This window comes from Zootoca vivipara, chromosome 5 (assembly GCF_965207765.1).
Source record: "Zootoca vivipara chromosome 5, rZooViv2.hap1.1, whole genome shotgun sequence".
In the NCBI taxonomy this organism is placed as follows: domain Eukaryota; kingdom Metazoa; phylum Chordata; class Lepidosauria; order Squamata; family Lacertidae; genus Zootoca; species Zootoca vivipara.
Window position 1 is genome coordinate 85,887,845 of NC_142588.1, and position 21,453 is coordinate 85,909,297.

At 43.6% G+C, this 21,453-nt stretch overlaps 1 long non-coding RNA gene across 1 annotated transcript; it reads right to left on the bottom strand.

Annotated features, from left to right (window-relative positions):
• Positions 1-15,273: 15,273 nt before the first annotated feature.
• LOC148685764 (uncharacterized) lies at positions 15,274-20,991 on the bottom strand. Its single transcript, XR_015949902.1, has 2 exons — positions 20,737-20,991; positions 15,274-16,650 (listed from the first exon to the last, which is right to left on the bottom strand). It is a non-coding gene; the product is annotated as an uncharacterized LOC148685764 (long non-coding RNA).
• Between the last annotated feature and the right edge of the window lie 462 nt (positions 20,992-21,453).

Here is a 21,453-nt window from a genome sequence, read left to right on the forward strand (position 1 = left end):
GCTGCTCCAGAGAAGCGGACACGGAGCAATGGATTCAAACTTCAAGAAAGAAGATTCCACCTAAACATTAGGAAGAACTTCCTGACAGTAAGAGCTGTTCGGCAGTGGAATTTGCTGCCAAGGAGTGTGGTGGAGTCTCCTTCTTTGGAGGTCTTTAAGCAGAGGCTTGACAGGCATATGTCAAGAATGCTTTGATGGTGTTTCCTGCTCGCCAGGAGGTTGGACTGGATGGCCCTTGTGGTCTCTTCCAACTCTATGATTCTATGATTCTATCTATTCCAGCATACAATACCCAAGGAGGCGCAGTGAGGTATGTGTGGCCTGTGGAGGATGTTATGTCTATACAGTAAAAATAAATTTTGATGATATGGAAAGTAGCAGAGTAGCTTACAGTTAGGAAGCTAAATAACTCTTCTAGGTGACTGACAGCTTCTTTCAATGTCCATTCATGTCTTTGGTATGGGAAAGCAAACATTTTTAAAAGCTTTATGAATCACATTAGGAGAAATCTGTATAGTGTCTGGGAGAAATATAAAAACTGTACCATCAATTATATGATTTGTTTAAAACAGACAAAGAATGGAATTTTGGACCAACACTCACAGTTTGAAAGAGAGTTATTATGGAATAAGGATAAATTATTGTCTAAAATGTATAACTTATTGTTAGAATGGGAAACAAAAGACCAGCTAGTTAAAGCTTCTGTGACACACTGGGCAATGGATATAGGGCATAACATAAATTTAAATGATTTAAAATTCACTGCATGTTATACACTGAAATACATGAAAATGATTCATAGATGGTATTTAACTCGGGCAGGTTGGCTAAGATGTATAAATCAGATTCAGATAAGTGTTGGAAATGTGAATAAATGGAAGAAACCTTTTTTCGTATGTGGTGGACATGTTACAAGGTTAAGGAACATTGGGAAATGATTTACAATGAGTTGAAAAGAATGTTCAAATCAACTTTCCCAAAAAGACTTGAAGCCTTTTTGTTAGGAATAAATCGAACTGAAGTTCCCATATGTCAGAGAAATCTATTTATGTATGCAACAACAGTGGCTCATTTATGTCTCCTCCTCTCCAGGGCTTCTTCTAAGCATTTGGAGACTGTGCCACTGCCAGAATGCAGACTGCCTTTTCTCTTCCCTTTTCATGCCTCTCCTGGTTCTGAGAGCAAAGGGGGAGGAACTTGTCATAGCAGGGGAGGAGTCACCTGTGACTTTTCACCAGCCTAACTCATCTCTGCCTCTTGGCCTCCCACTTCCCACTCTCCAGCTTCAGCTTCTGCCTCTGATTCTTGACTCCTCTCTGCTACAGACACTCCCAGCTCACTAAGTCCCGTTACTTCCTCAGCTTCCAACACCACCTCTTCCTAGTCTTCTCCTGCTTCTCTCTCTGACTACTCATTGTTGTCCCGCCACCATTCTCCGGGCTCTGAACCTTCTTCCAGCTGGTTCCTCTCACTATTCTTCTACATTCAACCACTCCACAACACTGATCAGACACAGTGACAAATGGCATGGTGGGGTGGCAGCTCTCACTCGACCTCCTGACAGCTGAGTCATTGTGCTCATTTGGAGGGAGAGGGACAAGTCAACACAGAGCAACATAATAGCAGAGACAATCTGGTGCTCCTGCATTTGCACTGCATTGATCTCCCTGCCCACCTTGCCCATTCCTCTCTCCTCCCCAGTCAGCACCAGCAACTCAGCTGTTGGGAGGTCAGGTGAGTGCTGCCACCCCCCCACTCCACCATATGTCAATGATTGACAGCCAGTGCAGCTTCCTTCTCAGCATAGGTTGTAGAGGAGACACTGCTGGGCTGGATGAGCAAATCACGTGACTTTGTACAAAACAGCATCCATCGTTCCTAATACTGCAATGAACTTGGAACAGTTTACTTAGTTGAGATTCCTGCATTGCAGGGGGTTGGACTAGATGACCCTTGGGGTCCCTTCCAACTCTATGATTCTATGATTTATTATGTATTCACTGCATAAAATTTATATACCCTTTGACTGTCAAGAATGCTTTGATGGTGTTTCCTGCTTGGCAGCGGGTTGGACTAGATGGCCCTTGTGGTCTCTTCTAGCTCTATGATTCTATGATTCTATGACTGTAAAAAAAAGAACAACCTCAAAGCTGTTACATAGACAGTAAAACAATAAAGTTATCAGTAAAAAATGGTTTTTGTTGTTTAGTCGCTTCGTCGTGTCTGACTCTTCGTGACCCCATGGATCAGAGCACGCCAGGCATTCCTGTCTTCCACTGCCTCCCACAGTTTGGTCAAATTCATGTTAGTGGCTTCGAGAACACTGTCCAACCATCTCGTCCTCTGTCGTCCCCTTCTCCTTGTGCCCTCAGTCTTTCCCAACATCAGGGTCTTTTCCAGGGAGTCTTCTCTTCTCATGAGGTGGCCAAAGTATTAAAGACAGCTATTTAAAACATTCAAATGGTAATTAAAATCAGTGATGAGCTGGACACAGATTAAAACACATGTCTGGGTAGGCTTTTCTAAGCAAAAATGTTTCGAGCAGGCACTGGAAAGGGGAGAGTGAGAGATGTCAATGGGCAGGGAATTCCGAAGGGCGTTTGCTTCCAAGTTAAAGTTTTATATCTTATAAATGTGGAACACTGATTACATAGCATAAGGCGATCTTGCAGGTAAACGGGCTCTGCGGCAGAGCCCCGCCAATCTGGCCCAATCGGTGGGAATATATCTCTGGAACTCCCTAAATATAGGTGTGTGTTTGGGCAAAACCTTAGGTTCCTTCTCCCTCCTTCCCTCCCTCTGCCCTCCTCCAACCAAGGTATAAGCCAGTGATGGCGAACCTATGACACGCGTGTTAGACGTGACACGCAGAGCCCCCGCTGCTGGCACACACCCCATCGGCCCATTCGCGCTCTTGTTGTTGCCCCCCCCCATTTGTTCTCCCGCTCCTCCTACAGCTTCTCTGTTGCTGGTAGCCAGAGATTGGTTTTTAACCTTTTCTGTGCTGTTTTTTTTCTGGCGCTTTGGCAGACGATGATTGGGTGTAACAGCGTTCATTTTTTAACCCGTTCTGTGCTGGGTTTTTTTTTTGCGTTTTGGCAGACTATGTCGGTGCTGCATGTTAGTTCCAGCAAAGGTATTATTCATCATTTATTTTTGTTCTCCCCCCTCAAAAGCGCAGCAGCTTTGGGGAACCCCCCCAAAAGCAAAGCAACTTTTGCACACACCCCCAAAAAACCTCCAAAGGTTAGCAGCTCCCCCCAAAAAGGTCAACAACTCTGGGCACTTTGTGATAAATAAGGGGTTTTTGGTTTGGTTTGGTGAAATAATCAGTTTTTGGTTTATTAAATACAGTTATATTAAATACAGTTATATATTTCAATTATACATTTTTGTTATTTAAACTATAAATATCGTAAAATAATGGGGTTTTTTCCTCGAAGTGACATATCACCCGAGTTATGCTTGGTTTTGGGGTGAATTTTGACATACCAAGCTCAAAAGGTTGCCCATCGCTGGTATAAGCCCTGCTGCAAAATGCCATTTTAGCATCTTGGCCATGATAACAGGAGGAGGAGATACACGCCATCTATTTCGGCAGCGTAGCAGGGGACTCTGCTAATTGGCTACATCTGCTCTGGGATTCTGCCTGCCCCAACTTGGCGGCCACAACATGGAATATTTATGTTTCAACAAAGCCTTGATTGAGAGAACCAGGTTTCTCACTAATTTTAATCGACAGGCTGGTTCCACTATCTATTTTTGATTAAAACGAGGAACGTATTAATAGCGAGCAAGGGTGTGTGTGGGAGAGAAGGCTCTTTGAGGTTTGTTTCAGGCTGAGCAGATACCGAAAATGATTGAAGACAAAAATCTTTCTCCCTGCTAGCTTCTTGGAAAAATGGGTAGGTAATCTTGTGTTGTCCCATTGTTTCGGGTTGCGATGTCTCTCCCCATAAATCCACCTCTCTACTTTTCATTTCCCTAGGGGCGGGAGGAAATAAAAATAATATAGAACTGTTAAATGCAGTGGGTTATGGTGGCCAATGGGGACTGGTAGGGTGGAGGGCAGGGAGCCTGGCAGTAGGTGGCGCTAGAGCCAGTGATAGGCAGAGCTGGATAGTTCTAGCCTAGACCCCATCCTTTCCCCTACTGAGTTCTGCAAGGGCAAAACAGAGGTGAAGGAGGGGGATCTGACAGCCAGCCCCACCTCCTGGACTGTCATGAACAAGAAGGCGTGGGCTTTGAGAAAACTCAGATTGGTGGGGCGGTGGCCCTTTTGCCCTAATACACCAGCCTCCACTGGTTAAATGGACACCATTGGTCCATCGGGAGCAGTATTGTTTGCTATCCTGATAGGCTGTGGCTCTCCAGGGAAGAAGGTATTTCACAGTACCTGCTGCCTGACCCTTTTAATTGGAGACAGCAGTGATTGACCCCGGGCGCTTCTGAACGCAAGTCTTGTGCTCTGCTATTGAGCTGCTTCCGTTCCCTGAGAGGCAGCAGTAGATGCAGAGGGCTTAGTTTTGAGGAAGAGTGTGGACTAGTGACAAGAATATGGTCCTGGATTCATCACCCTGCTCTGGCCATCTGCCTCAGTTTCCCACCTGTCAATTGTGGATAATGGTGGTGTTGCTTGCAAAGGTGAAGATGAATGAGTAATGAGTGGCTGCGGCTTGCAAGCTAAAGCATTACAAAAGAGATTAATTGACAGGGTCAAGCTAGTAATTGAATGCCTACAATGATGCTGCAGCCTGTCTATGATAACCTAAAGGCTGGACTACTGCAATGTGCTCTGTGCAGGGCTGTCTTGGTGATGAAAGGGGTGTTCTGGCTGGCAATATGCTGCTGATCCAAGTTCGAGCTACTTATATCAATAAACAAAGCCTTGAACACCTTAGGACCTAGATCCTTAACAGAGCACCTTCTTTCTGACAGCAGCCCATGCATACTCTAAGATCTGTCTTATTGATGGTGCCACACCACCCTAGAACAGGGGTAGGCAACCTAAGGCCCGTGGGCCGGATGCGGCCCAATCACCTTCTCAATCCAGCCCACGGACGGTCTGGGAATCAGCGTGTTTTTACATAAGTAGAATGTGTCCTTTTATTTTAAATGCATCTCTGGGTTATTTGTGGGACCTGCCTGGTGTTTTTACATGAGTAGAATATGTGCTTTTATTTAAAATGCATCTCTGGGTTATTTGTGGGGCATAGGAATTTGTTCAATTCCTGCCCCGCCCCCGCCCCCCAATATAGTTCAGCCCACCACATGGCCTGAGGGACAGTGGACCGGCCCACGGCTGAAAAAGGTTGCTGACCCCTGCCCTAGAATAATAGAATCGTAGAGTTGGAAGGGACCCCAAGGGTCTTCTAGTCCACCTCCCTGCAGTGCAGCAATCTCAACTAAAGCATCCAAGGCAGATGGCCATTCAACCTCAGCTTAAAAACCTCCAAGAAAGGGGGGTCCACAACCTCTTGAGGATGCCTGTTTGACTGTTGAACAGCTCTTACTGTCATAAAGTTCTTCCTGATGTTTACTCAGAATCTCCCTTCTTGTAACTTGAAGCCATTCATTCAGCTCCTACCCTCCAGAGCAGGAGAAAACAAGCTTGCTCCATCTTCTATGTGACAGCCCTTGAGAAATTTGAAGATGGCTGTCATATCTCCTCTCTGTCTCTTCTTTTCCAAGCTAAACATACCCAGCTCCTTCAACTGCTCCTCATAAGGTTTAGTTTCCAGACCCATGATCATCTTGGATGCCCTCCTTTGCACACATTCCAGCTTGTCAACATCCTTCTTAAATTGTGGTCCCCAAATTTGGACACAGTATTCCAGGTGTGATCTGACCAAGGCAGAATGGAGTAGTACTCTTACTTCTCTTGATCTGGACCAGGCATCCCCAAACTGCGCCCCTCCAGATGTTTTGGCCTACAACTCCCATGATCCCTAGCTAACAGGATCAGGGAAGATGGGAATTGTAGTCCAAAACATCTGGAGGGCCGAAGTTTGGGGATGCCTGATCTGGACACTATACTTCTGTTGATGCAGCCTAGAATAGCATTTGGTTTCTTTGCTGCTGCATCACACTGTTGACTCATGTTAAGTTTGTGGTCCACCAAGACCCCTAGATCCTTTTCACAAGTACTGCTCTCAAGCCAGGTGCCCCCCCCCCCCAAATCCTATATTTGTGCATCTGGTTCTTCCTGCCTAAGTGAGAAATATTATATTTGTCCCTATTGAAATTCATATGTTTGTTTAGATGTGTGGTACTAGGGAAGCCTGTGAATTTCAAGCACAACCAAATGTTCACCAGACATGAAGAGATGAAAGAAAAGTCTTTGCAGCATTAGTTTAAAAGGGGAAAGCATTTTGCTGAAGGCAGCCCTCTTTTGCAATAATGAGGCAGTTGGCAATGACAACAAGCAATTATCCCTGTTATCTGAGACTGCCAAATGTTCTGCACTATAATCATGAATGGACTTGTGAATGAAACACTGCATGGAATCACAGAACTGTAGAGTTGGAAGGATGGGACCACCAGGGTCATCTAGTCCAGCCGCCTGAAGTGCAGGGATCTTTTGCCCAACGTGGGGCTCAAATCTACAACCCTGCTCTACCAGCTGAGCTATCCCAGCTGACTCTTGTTTGCTTGCATTCTGCTGTTGCTGGTTTAGGGTCAGCAATTTCTGCTTATATTTGCTTTGTTAGAAAACAGCCATGCAGAATCGACAGGGTTTCCTTTCCTTTCATTAATTAGTAAAAAAAAATGTTTCTGTTGAACCTGACCATAGCCGCTCTGCTGTATGTTACCTTTTCTCCACCATGAAAATTAATTGGTGGGTTTTGTGCCAGTAGAAGCCCAACATTAATAACTTGTATTCATTAAGCTTTTTTTTTTTTAAAAAAAAAGGTGTATACATGTACAGTTTCATTTATTTGCTTATTATCTTTATTGGTCACCTTAGCAGCAGCTGTTCGAGGCAGCTTGAGTTAGCATGAAAGCCACAATTTAAAATATAAGAGTGTGAACTGCAACAAAATGCTGCAGTGTGGATCGACACCTTGTTTCCTCATCCTCATAACACCGGTCCTGAGAGATCTACATTGGCTCCCAGTACGTTTCCGAGCACAATTCAAAGTGCTGGTGCTGACCTTTAAATCCATAAACAGCCTCGGTCCAGTATACCTGAAGGAGCGTCTCCACCCCCATCGTTCAGCCCGGACACTGAGATCCAGCGCTGAGGGCCTTCTGGCGGTTCCCTCACTGCGAGAAGCAAAGCTACAGGGAACCAGGCAGAGGGCCTTCTCGGTAGTGGCACCCGCCCTGTAGAACGCCCTCCCATCAGAGGTCAGAGAGATAAACAACTACCTGACATTTAGAAAATACCTAAAAGCAGCCCTGTTGAGGGATGTTTTCAATGTGTGATATTTTAATGTATTTTAATGTGTGTTGGAAGCCACCCAGAGTGGTGGTGGTGGGGGACCCGGCCAGATGGGTGGTTTATAAATAATAAATTCTTATTCGTATTCTTATCCTTAAAGAATAATAACAATCCTGTATCAAGTGTATTAGAATGTTAGGCATAATTCTATATCGCAAACTGGCTTTGAGAGCATCAGCAGAAAAATAGAATATATGAATGTTACAAACAAATACCTTCCCTTATTTATCTCAAATAAGATGTACTAACTTTAATTTTTTTTCCGTGAGTTTTCAAAAGTTTGCTTTGCCTGGCTGCAGCATTTTTGTCTGACTCATGGCAACCCACAGTCCTTGCCTATTTGGGAGGGTGAAAGAATTGGCTTCACATATATATCAAATTCTTACCTACACAGCCTCTGATTAGCATCTTGCAGAATGCTGGCTGGCTCCTTTTTTCCTTTTCAAAGGAAGATCTATTTGGAATGTTCTTGTTTGATGCCATTTTGTGCTTAATGCTGAAATAATATCATATTAGCACAAATCCCCACTGTGTCCCAGACATTTTGTTTATAAAAAAAGCCATTAAAAGCCTGCTGTATATTTCAAAATCTTCTAATTAGAGCCTTAAGAAACAATTTGCAACAAAATAATTTATCTCCTTGTGGAATATGCACATTCAGATAAAATTTACTCTGCTATGCTGGTTGTTCTGAAAATGCACACAGAACTTTTCTGAGCGAAAACGAAGTCCTTTTTCTGTGAAGTCCGGATTTCTGTGATTTGGGTTTACATGTGTGGAATTTTCAGGTTATCTGGTCCAGGAAAGGCCATGGAAAGGAAAATATCTTCAGTACCCTGGCATATGAAACAGTTAACAAACGCCGTAGGTAGTCAACTTCCAAATGTTGATGGACTACAACTCCCATCATCTCTGACCATTGGCCATGCTGATGAGAACTTTATAGCCCAACAACATTAGGAGAAGAATACATTGACTACCTCTTGGTCAACCTCACACTCAGTTGGACTACACTGTGTTGTCTGAATCTGCTGTAAATTTGCTTCAGATTCTGCATGCCCCCCTGGGCTCAGTGAAGTCCTACCATTGTTGTACATGGAGGGATCCCATAATAGGGCATAACAGAGCCCTGTGTCCCTTCTTACACTTTCATTGGTATATGCACCAGGGGGTGGGGGGGGATGGATCAATGGAATCAGCCATGAGATAGCTACTCTTTACAGGTGGCCTTGGGAGGAGGAGGAGGAGGAGGAAGAAGAAGAAGAAGAAGAAGAAGAAGAAGAAGAAGAAGAAGAAGAAGAAGAAGAAGAAGAAGAAGAAGAGTTTGGATTTGAAATCCCGCTTTATCACTACCCTAAGGAGTCTCAAAGTGGCTAACATTTTCCTTTCCCTTATTCCCAGCATTCCTTAGTCACCCAGCAGCTGCATGTAGAGGAGCGGAGACGCGAACCCACTTCACCAGATTACGAGACTACTGCTTTTAACCACTACACCACACTACACGCCCCCTCCCCCACTCAATCTGGCAGCAGACAGGCGGGTGGCCTCCGGCACAGCGCGGCCCCGCTGTGAGGTGCGGGGGCCGCCGTGAGGCTCCCCCTGTCCCCCCGCCCGGCACGCCAGGTAAGAGCTTTCCTTTTTAAAAGAAAGAGAGTGGGGGGGCGCCCGAGGGATCCCTGCACCAGGGCGCCCGATGACCTTAAGACGGCCCTGCTTGAGTGCAGGGGCTCCATGCAACTGGGGCACCTGGTTCTGCAGGGCCTCTGACTGTTTGGAGCTCATGTGCTGGCCTTTCTGTACAAAATCAAAACAAGTTCAATACCTTGCTACGCAAATCCAGTTCTCACAATACACAATACACATAGCGCAACAGGCTGAATGATAATAACAGTATGTGCAACATATACAGCTCATATGTACAGTGTATAACCTATGGGGCTAATTCCATTATGAATACATTTATTCCTTTCTTATCTTTTCTTACTGCTTCTTCTTGTAAGTTCCTTTCTCTACAGACAACCACATAAAACACATGGTTGCTGATGGAAGGAGACCTGATTTTCTTTTGGTGGGGAGAGTCTATGTGGAGGGGATCGCAGCCTTGCTGAGGTGCTACTTGAGCATACCTTATCTTTGGTCCAAAATTCAAAATCTCCCCTCTCCTGCTTACCACGTGACGTCCTTTAGATGTTTCACCTGAGCAGGAACCTCCTCATATGACCTACATTTTGGCTTTGAGGCAACACCTGGAAATTTGGAACTCCGTGCTTTACTCACAAAGCTCAGATTCCAGGCACCACACATGGCCAGCTTTTTTAAGCTTAGCAACCTAAAACGCAGCCTTAGGCTGGAACAGACAATTTGTCAAGCAAGGCCAAAATTAAGCGTTTTCAAGGTTTTTAATTGTTTTTGCTGTTTTGCTGTTTGCTGTACTGGGCTCCTTTGGGAAGAAGGGCCGGGTGGAAATTTAATAAGAAATAATAATGCTATTAACACTCTGGAAGGAAGCAGTTCCTCAGGGTCTCAGAAAGAGAGATCTCTTTCCCATCACCTTGTACTGTTTTTTTCTTCTTTTCTTCTTTTTTAAAGAAGAAATAAATGCTGGATTGAACCTGGAGCCTTCTGTGTAGAAAGCAAATGGACAGCTACTGAGCTATGCTCTCCCCAACAGTACCTAATGCTACATTGTGGACATCCATAGTCTCTTTTTGGGCTGGGAAGACATAGGGTACTTCATATTTTATATGGGTGTTGAGCTATCACAACAGGTAACAGGTATTTTGTTGGCAACAGTTTTTTTTTTTTTTTGTGTGTGTGTGTGTCTGTGTGTCTCTCTGTGTGTGTGTGTTTAAAAAAAACTTTTTGAAGTAGAAATTCAGATTCATTGTTGGGGTGGGTCTTCATTCTGAAGACAACAGGTACTTCCAGAAAACCCAGTTATTCAGCATTCATTGTGAGTTTTTGTAGGGAGATGAGACATGGTTGGCTATTTCATCCTGATTTGTTCGTGGGGAGGTTAGATGATGTTGTGTCAAAACACTTTTTGCCACTTTCCAGTGCATACTCCCATCACTTTCTGTTACAGTATGTACTAAGCTTGGATCCTAGAACAATAGGCAGGTAGGATCCTAGAATGCAACAACCCCCAATCAGGCTTCAGGAGGAAGTTAATCAGCCCATTAGGCCAGTAGGATACTAGGATGGAACAACTGATTGGCCTGCAGCAGCAGCCCAATCAGGCTCCAGGAGGAAAACATAATCAACCAATCAGATGGTACTCATTGTGTAAATAATGTATATAAAGCCTGAGGGTTGGGGGGGGGGGAGATCAATCACTCTTCCTATGAGCTGAAATAAAAAGCATGAAATTACTACTAGACTTTGAGTATATTTCACTTTCCTTACCGCAAGAAGTCTAGCCTTTGGGGGTGGGGAGAGCCAGCACAAGACCTCCCAATCATCTGTTAACTACGCAACCTGAATTTGCTGGTACTGTACCGGTATGTGATTGAATACGACCCTGAATTAGGGAGATCCTGGAAGAACTCCAAGCTAAGCTGGTCCCACTTGTCACATTGTCCATTCATCTCTAGAAGATGCTTGAATTCAGAAAAGTTGTGGCTTTAACCCCATTTATGTCTCATGCATTCATTCTAGGGTTTGGGGGCAAAATGCAGTACTTACTCAGTTTTACTATTTTCTTTTTTTAAACCTTCCCCCATATTGTTTCAATAACAGCCTCATTATCACAATGCCAATTTTATCCAATTACTTATTAAAACTGATTATTTAGATACCGAATTATACAATTTAATTAAAGTGACTTCCTCACGTGCTAGTTTTGATAGGCTCCTCCTTGTTGTTGCTTTATTTTCTGCGTTCCAAAATCTTACTCATTTCAATTACATTCCCTTCAAGATAGTAATCCCTTATACAACAGCTACAATCTTACGGTTTCTATTTTCTTTTTCACTCCAGTGATATGTGACTGAATCCTACCTGACAGCAGCAGTGGCATTCTAGAAGCACTGTAATGAGATATCATGTTGACACTGCAAAAATCTTGCATCCATGTGGAGCATCCAGCCCATAATAAGCACCGGTCTGGAAGCACCTTTATGTATTACTGATCAAATGAGGTTCTTTTCACCCATATATTTATGCCCCGGAACAAATCAACGAGTGAGCGAAAACACGTGCCCAGGCTTAAAATGCATTTTATGTTCATTGATGCCTAAATGAGATAATCACACCCATGTTGAAAGCAGCAGTGAAGAAACAGAGCTCTGCCATGCCAAAGCGATGCAGTTTCTAAATGCAAGCATTTAATTTGCCCCCCCAAAAGGTTGTATGGGATTCATCCAGCTCAGATAATAATATCATAGGCTAGATATGCAGACATAGACTCCCTCCTGAGAAGAACCAGCCCGTCTGAATGTCCCAAAACACGGTTCCCCGAGTGACCCAGGCTCAGTTTTCTGCGGCAACTTTTTAAGTTTTAAGCTTTAAGCACTCTTATCCCCATTGCTTTTATAAGTATCAATTTTATTGTTGTATAAAGCGTCACATGTATGATATGTTCTTTGGGATTGTTCTTCCAAAGGAATTTTTATAAGAGTATTCATATTCAGTTAGTCAGTCAATTTTATTACAGCAAAAACCAGCAGTACAAAACAACACAATTCCAAACAAAAGATCAGCAATATCATCATCATCGGAGGGCAAGACAAATTGTTATAATATGTTATTCAATAAAAGAGATTTACTTTTTTTAATAGCTAAGGTGCAAAATTTGGACACAGCGTAGGATACTGAGCTCAGAGAATCTTCCAAAATGAATTTACGTAATGTTTCGGGGGGAAATTCCAGATAATATTGCAAGGGTGTGAATTTTGATAATGGGGGTAAAATGAGTCGCATTCATTCTTCACTATAGAGTAAAGTATTCATATTCATATTCATAATATCATAGGCTAAATCCAAGCCTGGTAAAGCATTCAAAATGCACGTCATTAAAACTGCAGGGTTCACTTTTATATTTTCACAAATTGGAGTGCACTTAATTAAGAACACAGAGAGCAATCATGTGGGCATTTAAGTGGTTTTCCCTGAAAATTGAAAAAAAATAAAAAAAGCTTTCGAATTCCATCTGTTTCATATTTACAGAACACCGTGTTCCTAGGCTACATGATCCATGTAAACATTTCCACAATATACTCAGAAAATAAGAAGGTATCAGCTCCATCAAAAGGGCTATAAAGATAGCAGTGTGGAAGGAGGCAGGCATGTGTGATTCTCCTCCCTCATTACTTTTATCCATCTGATAGGGCAGAGACTTGTCTGGGCATCTTGGATGGGGGTAAATGTGCAGGAGAAAGACTGATGGGCAGAGAACAGACTGACCCCCCTGCCTGTGCCATTTCCCCTGGCTAGGTATCCCCTCTTCACCATAGATAGTTCAGTTGGAAGGGCATGAGATTCTTAATCCCAGGGTCATGGGTTCAAGCCGCACGTTGGGCGAAAGATTCCTGCGCTGTAGGGATTTGGGGCCAGATGATCCTCATGGTCCCAACTCCACAATTCTATGATTCTTCTCATATTCTCCCCGGGCTATTTCCCAGTAAGATGCTGATGAGCTGTTAGCAGGGTTGCCATACGTCCAGAATTTCCTGGACATATCCAGAATACAGCAGTCGACAGCAGTGTCTGGGCGGAAATCACCAAAAATGTCTGGGGAAATCCAGATGTATGGCAGCCCATGTAGGCAGTGTCATTTTTACTGACCCCCCCCCCAAATAGCCCCAAAACAGCTCAAAAAATTTGGGTAAAACTTAAAAAAAAGATCAACAACTTTGGTAAAAATATATAGCAACTCGGCAGACGTCCGGCTTGGCACCATGAAGATGGCTGAAATTCTATCGCAACCGTTTGCACTGGTAATTTGAGGCTGAGATGGAAGTAATCAGCCTCCCAATCCCCCCAGGTTCGGGGGGGACAGTCTCACCCGCAGTTTGCCCAACACCTGGCTCCAAATTCAGAAGGAATGGGGGCTGGGGGGCGCTTGATGCATAGCATAGGGCGTTTCTTGGCAACTCTCCAAAGCTGTCTTCGTGAGCGACAAACTTCCATTTCTTAAGAGGAAAAATTGGATTCAAGTTATGGACATGCTCTGAGCGAGGAGGGAGAAAATACTCTGCTAATTATCAGCCACTGACGTGCTAAAAAGGGATTTGATTGGAAGAAGGATTATTATCTGCGTGGATGTATGCTGGAACGGAAAGGGTGTGTGTGAACCTTATTGTTTTCATTATACCTTGTTTTGCTATGCTACTCGGCAAAATCCCCTCTAGAAGGTCTGGCTCCTTGATTAACTATGAAGCAAGTGAGACTGGAAAAAATTGAGTTACAGGTAGGTAGCCGTGTTGGTCTGCCATAATCGAAGCAAAATAAAAAAATTCCTTCCAGTAGCACCTTAGAAACCAACTGAGTTTGTCATTGGTATGAGCTCTCGTGTGCATCTGAAGAAGTGTGCATGCACACGAAAGCTCATACCAATGACAAACTTAGTTGGTCTCTAAGGTGCTACTCTACGGTGCTACTGAGAGTCCCATGGACTGCAAGATCAAACCTATCCATTCTTAAGGAAATCAGCCCTGAGTGCTCACTGGAAGGACAGATCCAGAAGCTGAGACTCCAATACTGGCTACCTCATGAGAAGAGAATAATCCTTGGAAAAGACCCTGATGTTGGGAAAGATTGAGGGCACTAGGAGAAGGGGACGACAGAGGACGAGATGGTTGGACAGTGTTCTCGAAGCTACGAACCTGAGTTTGACCAAACTGCGGGAGGCAGTGCAAGACAGGAGTGTCTGGCGTGCTATGGTCCATGGGGTCACGAAGAGTCGGACATGAATAAACGACTAAACAACAACAAGGTGCTACTGGAAGGATTATTATTTTTTGAAAAAAATGGTATTTATTGATATAATATGGGTCTAATAATCATCAACTGTGTGGAGACAACAATTATTTTAAACAGAAAATTAAGGATTTTGACTTTTGGCTTGTTGGAAAAAGATTTCCTGGTTTGATTTACGATATTGGCATAGAAACAACATCTCATTAACAGCTAAAGAGACGCCAAAGAACTCTGGATGACTGCCTGGGATTTATGATGCAGTTTCAATTGGCCGCCATTATGGACGAAAGCACAGACCAGTTTGTTGTCAGAGTGTACAGTCATAGGGGAAGGTGAGTCTTCAATATACTATGTTTGAATTTTTAATTAAAAAGCTTCCCTGGAAAGGCTAATGCTTGAATGACAACTGGTTTGGGGAAAGTATGGGGCGGATGGAATGGAATGGACACCTGGATCTGCATGTAATGGGAGGATTCTTGGACTGATTTGGCAGAAAAACCAAAGACGCTGCGAACTTATACAGGGGAATCCTGGACCTAAAACCACACAGAAATATATTGTTTTATTTATCTCGCTTGTTGGAAGAACTCAGAGGCTGTGGAAAATAATGAGGATTAACATCAGAATGACATATGACTTATGGGAACCATCGGAAATGAACATGAGAAGCAGTAGAAGTATGAGATGATCAGATCCCCTCCAACCTCAGAGCATGGTGAAGTCTCCCCGAAAAATGTATAATTTATAATTTGGTATAATATAATATTTGGATTGTTTAATTATTGAATAATTTGTATAATTTGGAATACATGATGTGATTTGATTGGAATGTTAAAATGGAAAATTTAATTACACACACACACACACACACACACACACTAGTTGTTAGTCCCTAGGCCACATAGTAATAATTTTTCTTTTTTCTTTTGGCTTTCAAAAATATTTATTGATGCAAATGCATGCCACTCAGAATCTGAGCTTCTGGAAAAACCACTTGTTTTTGCCTGTCTTGTTGTTGTTGTTGTTTAGTCGTTTAGTCGTGTCAGACTCTTCGTGACCCCATGGACCATAGCACGCCAGGCACTCCTGTCTTCCACTGCCTCCTGCAGTTTGGTCAAACTCAGGTTCGTAGCTTTGAGAACACTGTCCAACCATCTCGTCCTCTGTCGTCCCCTTCTCCTAGTGCCCTCAATCTTTCCCAACATCAGGGTCTTTTCCAAGGATTCTTCTCTTCTCATGAGGTGGCCAAAGTATTGGAGCCTCAGCTTCACGATCTGTCCTTCCAGTGAGCACTCAGGGCTGATTTCCTTAAGAATTGATAGGTTTGATCTTCTTGCAGTCCATGGGACTCTCAAGAGTCTTCTCCAGCACCACAATTCAAAAGCATCAATTCTTCGGCGATCAGCCTTCTTTATGGTCCAGCTCTCACTTCCATACATCACTACTGGGAAAACCATAGCTTTAACTATACGGACCTTTGTAGGCAAGGTGATGTCTCTGCTTTTTAAGATGTTGCCTAGGTTTGTCATTGCTTTTCTCCCAAGAAGCAGGCGTCTTTTAATTTCGTGACTGCTGTCACCATCTGCAGTGATCAAGGAGCCCAAGAAAGTAAAATCTCTCACTGCCTGTCTTGTATCTCTCCTCAAATTTCACTTTGGCCTCCCGCCGTGCTTTACGTTTCAGCGCAGGGTCCCTAAAGACATCCTTGTTGACAAAGGTCTTGTCAAGGGGAATATTAACGGAGTACTGGTAGGCATCAAGTGGTTGTAATTGTAGACCTTCACAAAGGACTTTATCTTGGAATGCTTGGCAATCTTCTTCTTGCCCATGCTTGCTGTCACTTTGCGTGGGTAGCAATCGATGCCAGCCACCAGAGCTGTAGGGGCGGTAGGGGCGGTCAGAGGTGCCATCATCAATATTCTTAACAATAACAGCTTTGTGTCTGGAGTAAAGCCCAGCAAGGACAAGGACTACTTTCCCTGGTTTCATAAACTTGCCTATCTTGGAGCTGCGGCAGCGATGGCACCCACACTGGAAGAGGCACATAGTAATAATTCTCTAGAACTTCTGTTCTAACCTGAAGACCCATTCATGTTGTTGGGATTCATCAATCTCCAGTCTCTCTAATGTGCCTGTCTTTTGCTCCTCCCCTCTCCCTGCAAGTGATTACCTGCAGAACATCTCTTGATCACATGCCCGTGTGATATAGAACTGTTGGTTTTCTCAGAACCGGCTCTTATAAATAAACTTTCTTGCCTCTTCTCAGCTAAAGCTGATGCAATCAATTGCTGTGTGTTAGAAAAGGAAAGAAAATGGGTTATGAGCCTGCCACTTGGAAAGAGAGGCAGGGACTTAGCTGAATAATTTATTTATTTATTTGGGGTTAAGGATGGGCCTGGCTGCCCCTTTGGGGATCTGATGTAGGGCAATGGCTTTTGCTGTTGGCATGTTAAGCTGTGCCTCCACCTAGGATCGGGTAACAGAGAATACAGCACATGGTTTGCATGCAAAAAGCTCGAGGTTCAATCCATGGCATCTCCAGGTACGATTGGGAAAGACTTCTTCTGCCTGAAATCTTGCTGCAAGGCCATTTTGTATTCTTTCCCTTTTCACAGTGGGCAGGCTGCAATGCCCCTTTTGAATGGTACTCAAGCTCGCCTCCCATCCATGGGGGTGACCTCCCACCTGCCAAAGATGCAGTGTCCCAACCTATCAATCTAAGGGGTTCGGCATGGAGGGTGGTGCATGGTGGCACATCTGGGCCCCATTGAGGGGCCCGTCTGACTCTAGGGTGGTGCCCAACCTGGACCACTGCTAGTGCCCATTCTGCCCTGCAGAACGACACATTAACAATACGCAACCTCATTGCCTGTCTTTGCAGCAATGTTATTGTGGACTGTCGTCTTTTGCAAAACAACACCCTGTTGTGTAACTCAAAATGGCCCCAGAGCAGATTTTTGTCATGTTGCTGCTGAGACATATGTTTTCAGGCACACAGATGCCTTTGTTTGGAAGAGACCAAAAATAGCCAGATCCTCCTCTGCCGAGTGGAGTGCTAAATTATTTACATTTCAAAGCCCATAAGTAGAAACAATGACTCTATTTGCAAAGCCTGTTCTTTCTAACTTCTTTGCTGTGAGTCCTGGAAGACCTGCTCCCTGCCTCACAAGCCTTTTCCATCTGGCATGGGGGGGGGGGGGACCCGGACTGACTCCAGCTACAAAAGCAGAGGCTGCTGAACAGACTCTTGGGCTGGGATTTTTTTGGGGGGGGGATTTTGTTGTGGCGTTCTGTTGTTGATGGTGTTCGATTTTTTGTGTCTTTACTTTAGATCTTGTTGTGATTTATGTGGAAATTGTTCAGCTTGTGTATTTTTTAACATTTTATTTATTGTTAATGACTTCCTTTGTTATGTTGTAGTTATGCATTTTTTCATGAGCATGGTTTCTACTGTGGAAAGGCAGCATGCAAACAAAATTATATATGTATGTACAGGTGAAACTCGGGAAAATTGGAATATTGTCGAAAAGTGCATTTATTTCAGTAATGCAACTTAAAAGGTGAAACCAATATATGAGATAGATGCATGACATGCAAAGCAAGATATGCCAAGCCTTTATTTGTTGTAATTGTAATTTTTTGTCGTTAGGCGGGTCAATTATAAATGGAATGTAATTAATGAAATGTAATAGCAATGGTGTGTTTTTTTTGGTATTATTGTAACTATTTGTTTTATTACTGTGAAATTTCCAAAAGAAAGAATTTGTAAAAATTAAAAGAAAAATTAAAAATAATAAGTTGCATTACTGAAATAAATGCACTTTTTGACGATATTCTAATTTTCTGAGTTTTACCTGTATGCTCAAACACACGGGTTCCCAACAAAATTTTCTCGAGGACCCCTCATCGAGCCGCTATTGTGACAAGGACCCCCATTAATTCCTAATCCTAAAATTAAAAAGTGAGAGCCAAATTAAGAGTCTTTTTATATTTTACATTTATACGTTTTTTACAGTTCTTCCTCTTCATCTGTAGGCCTTTGTCATTTTAACGAACCACTTTTTAACCAACGGTCCATTTTTAACTACGCGAACTGTAGCTTCCGCGAAAAACAATGCTTTGTTTACAAAAACTACTGTTTTGCAAAGAGGCAGCGCGCGCCAGGGAGGAGGGAGGGGAATGGAGAAGACAGGGTACCTGCGCAGTAGCGCACAAATGAAGCCGACGCGCGCAAAGCATCTTGGGGAGGTGAGCGTTTAGAATGCGCCCGCTGCCTCTTTGCAAAACAGTAGTGTTTGTAAAGCGCCACCTAACGGCATACAGCAGAACTACTGCCTCTATCTAATTCTAGTTTTGCGCTAGACTCTGCTCATGCAGGAAGCGGCCAAAACAAAAAATCTGTTATCATACGAAATATATTTAATATATTTTTTATTCTAATAGCATCTTGCGGACCCCTCTGGCATAGCTCGCGGACCCCTGAGGGTCCCCGGACCACCTGTTGGGAACCACTGCTCTAACAAACAGAGATCTCTTTCTACCACCTTCTGCAACCTTCATGCCACTTTTCTAAGTTCTATTTAGTGCCTAATTGATTTTGCTTTGTACCAAATTTTTATATTGGTACAATATAAATTTTTCATCCCATGGTCCATGTAGTGTTTATTTTATGCATTTCGAGAGCTGGCCTGGCCACATTAATGGCCCCAGCTCTCCCCTAGAGCAGCAACGTAGTGGTTCAAGGCTCATGTTCTAGACTTGTTTGGGTACCAGATTTCATGCCACAAGGTGTGGCAGAATATCGCCCCTTCACCCCTTCACATATATTAACCCAATACATTGCCCAGAACGGTTTAACAATCAACATATTTTCAAAGGGAACTCTGATAGTTGTAGCTCCATGGGGAGAATAGGAGTCTCTCAAAAAAGCCTCAGCACCTGTCACAAACTACAGCTCCCAGAATTCTCAGGGGGAAGCCATGACTGTTCAAAGTGGTTTCACAATGCTCTAAGCGCATGGTGCAAATGTGGCCTAAGAACACTTTAAAGGGAGGGTGTGGTTATGACCTATAACATTCCAAAGGGTGGTGCGTGGGGTGGGGTTAGCCCGATTTCATTTTAGGGCATTATGGGCAACAGAGATCAGGGTCCACTTTCCATTCCCTTGCATTCCCCCTTCACCTGCTTGTGCATATCAGATTGCATCCGCCTTGAAAAATAGACACCACAAATAAATAAATAAAAATAAATAAATAAGAAAGCAGCCCTGGAACACTAACAAGGGGCAGAGCTGCATGTATTTACAGCTGTGTTAAAAGAGCTGTGGAAGCACAGCGTAAACAGTTCCACCTTAAAAATAATAAGGATTACCTTAAGGTTCCTGCTGGCAGTTTGCCACGGAAAATGCTCCAGGCTGTAGCTTAATCAAAAGGAAATGTACTTTTTGTATATACAGGGTGGGGGATGGGAAGCTGCAACGGTTTCTGTCGCTTGGTGTTTATTTAAACTTTAAGAGCCTATTTCTCTGGACCTTTTTCTTTTTCTTTTTTTGCTTCTTCCTGGTTTGCAACAAAATATGCCAAATTGATTTTCCAATTTTGCCTTCAGCCTTGCTTTATGTCTTCTTTGATTTATTTACGTAGGTTTATAACCTACACTTTCTGCAAGCACTCTGGGCGGGTGCTTGTGTTTAAGGGAACGAGACTGTAAAAGATTTATTTCTAAGTGTGGCGTTGTAGATATAATATAGATTACAAGCGAGGACCTGAGTGGGGGTGGGGATGTGCGAAAATTGCACGCTTCGTGCATTTTGCTCATACCTATTTATTGTTGTTTGCTAACTCCCTGTCCTGCCTCTTCTTTTACCATTTTATTATAAATTAAAACTGACATTTCTGACAACGATGGCGGTTGTTCTTATAAAGACGTGATCGCATGCTGTCTATGAGCAGCTAGGCTGCACCTGTCTTAAGCGCCAGGAAAATATGAATTCATTGACTGTTTCTCAGTGGAGGAAGATGCCTTATACTGTAGTCAGAGCTTTGGTCCATTTAAGTTAGTATTGTCTACACTGACTGGCAGCGACTCTCTGGATTTCAGGCAGAAGTTCTCTGCCAGCCCTTCCTGGGGATTGAACTCAGGACTGCCTGCATGCAAAGCAGATGCTCTACCACAGAGCTACAACACTTCCCCAGTTATATGAAAGGATATGGAACCTCGCCCTCATAAAGCCAGCCCACAAAATTAATAGTGGGCAGTTTTTTTAATACTGGTAAATAGTACCTGGCATTTACATGCTGATCACAGATGAACGGGATCCCTCTCCTCAGCAGTCAGCATGAAGATGCAGGCAGTTAGCTTGACTAGTCACATACCTTCCAGCTGATCAAAAGCGGGATGCTCATTTTTGGCTCCTGAGCTCTCCTGAGTCAGTGTGGTGTAGTGGTTAAGAGCGGTAGACTCGTAATCTGGTGAACCGGGTTTGCGTCTCTGCTCCTGCACATGCAGCTGCTGGGTGACCTTGGGCTGGTCACACTTCTTTGAAGTCTCTCAGCCCCACTCATCGAACAGAGTGTTTGTTGTGGGGGAGGAAGGGAAAGGAGAATGTTAGCTGCTTTGAGTCTCCTTCAGGTAGTGATAAAGCGGGATATCAAATCCAAACTCAACTCTCCTCCTCCTCCTCCTCCTCCTCCTCCTCCTCCAGGTGACTCACATGATACCATGAGAAGAAACACTGAGCATTATTTTGGTTGGGCACTCTAGTGTGAGCCAGCTGATTTGTGCGAGACCATGAGACCCCCCCCCCAACGAACATCTTTTGGTCTGGCACTCAAGCATGAGCCAACTGATTTGTGTCAGAGCACTGGACCAAAAAATGGGACATTCCAAGATCCAATCAGAAGCCAGAATGGCTTCTGTAATTCCAGGATGTCCCGCTCAAATAGGGACAGTTGAGCGGTATGCATTTACAGTGGTACCTCTACTTACGAATTTAATGTGTTCCGAACGCACATTCGTAACTCGAAAAAATTTGTAAGTCGGATCCCATAGGAATGCATTGGGAGAAAAAATTCGTAAGTCGAAGCAACCCT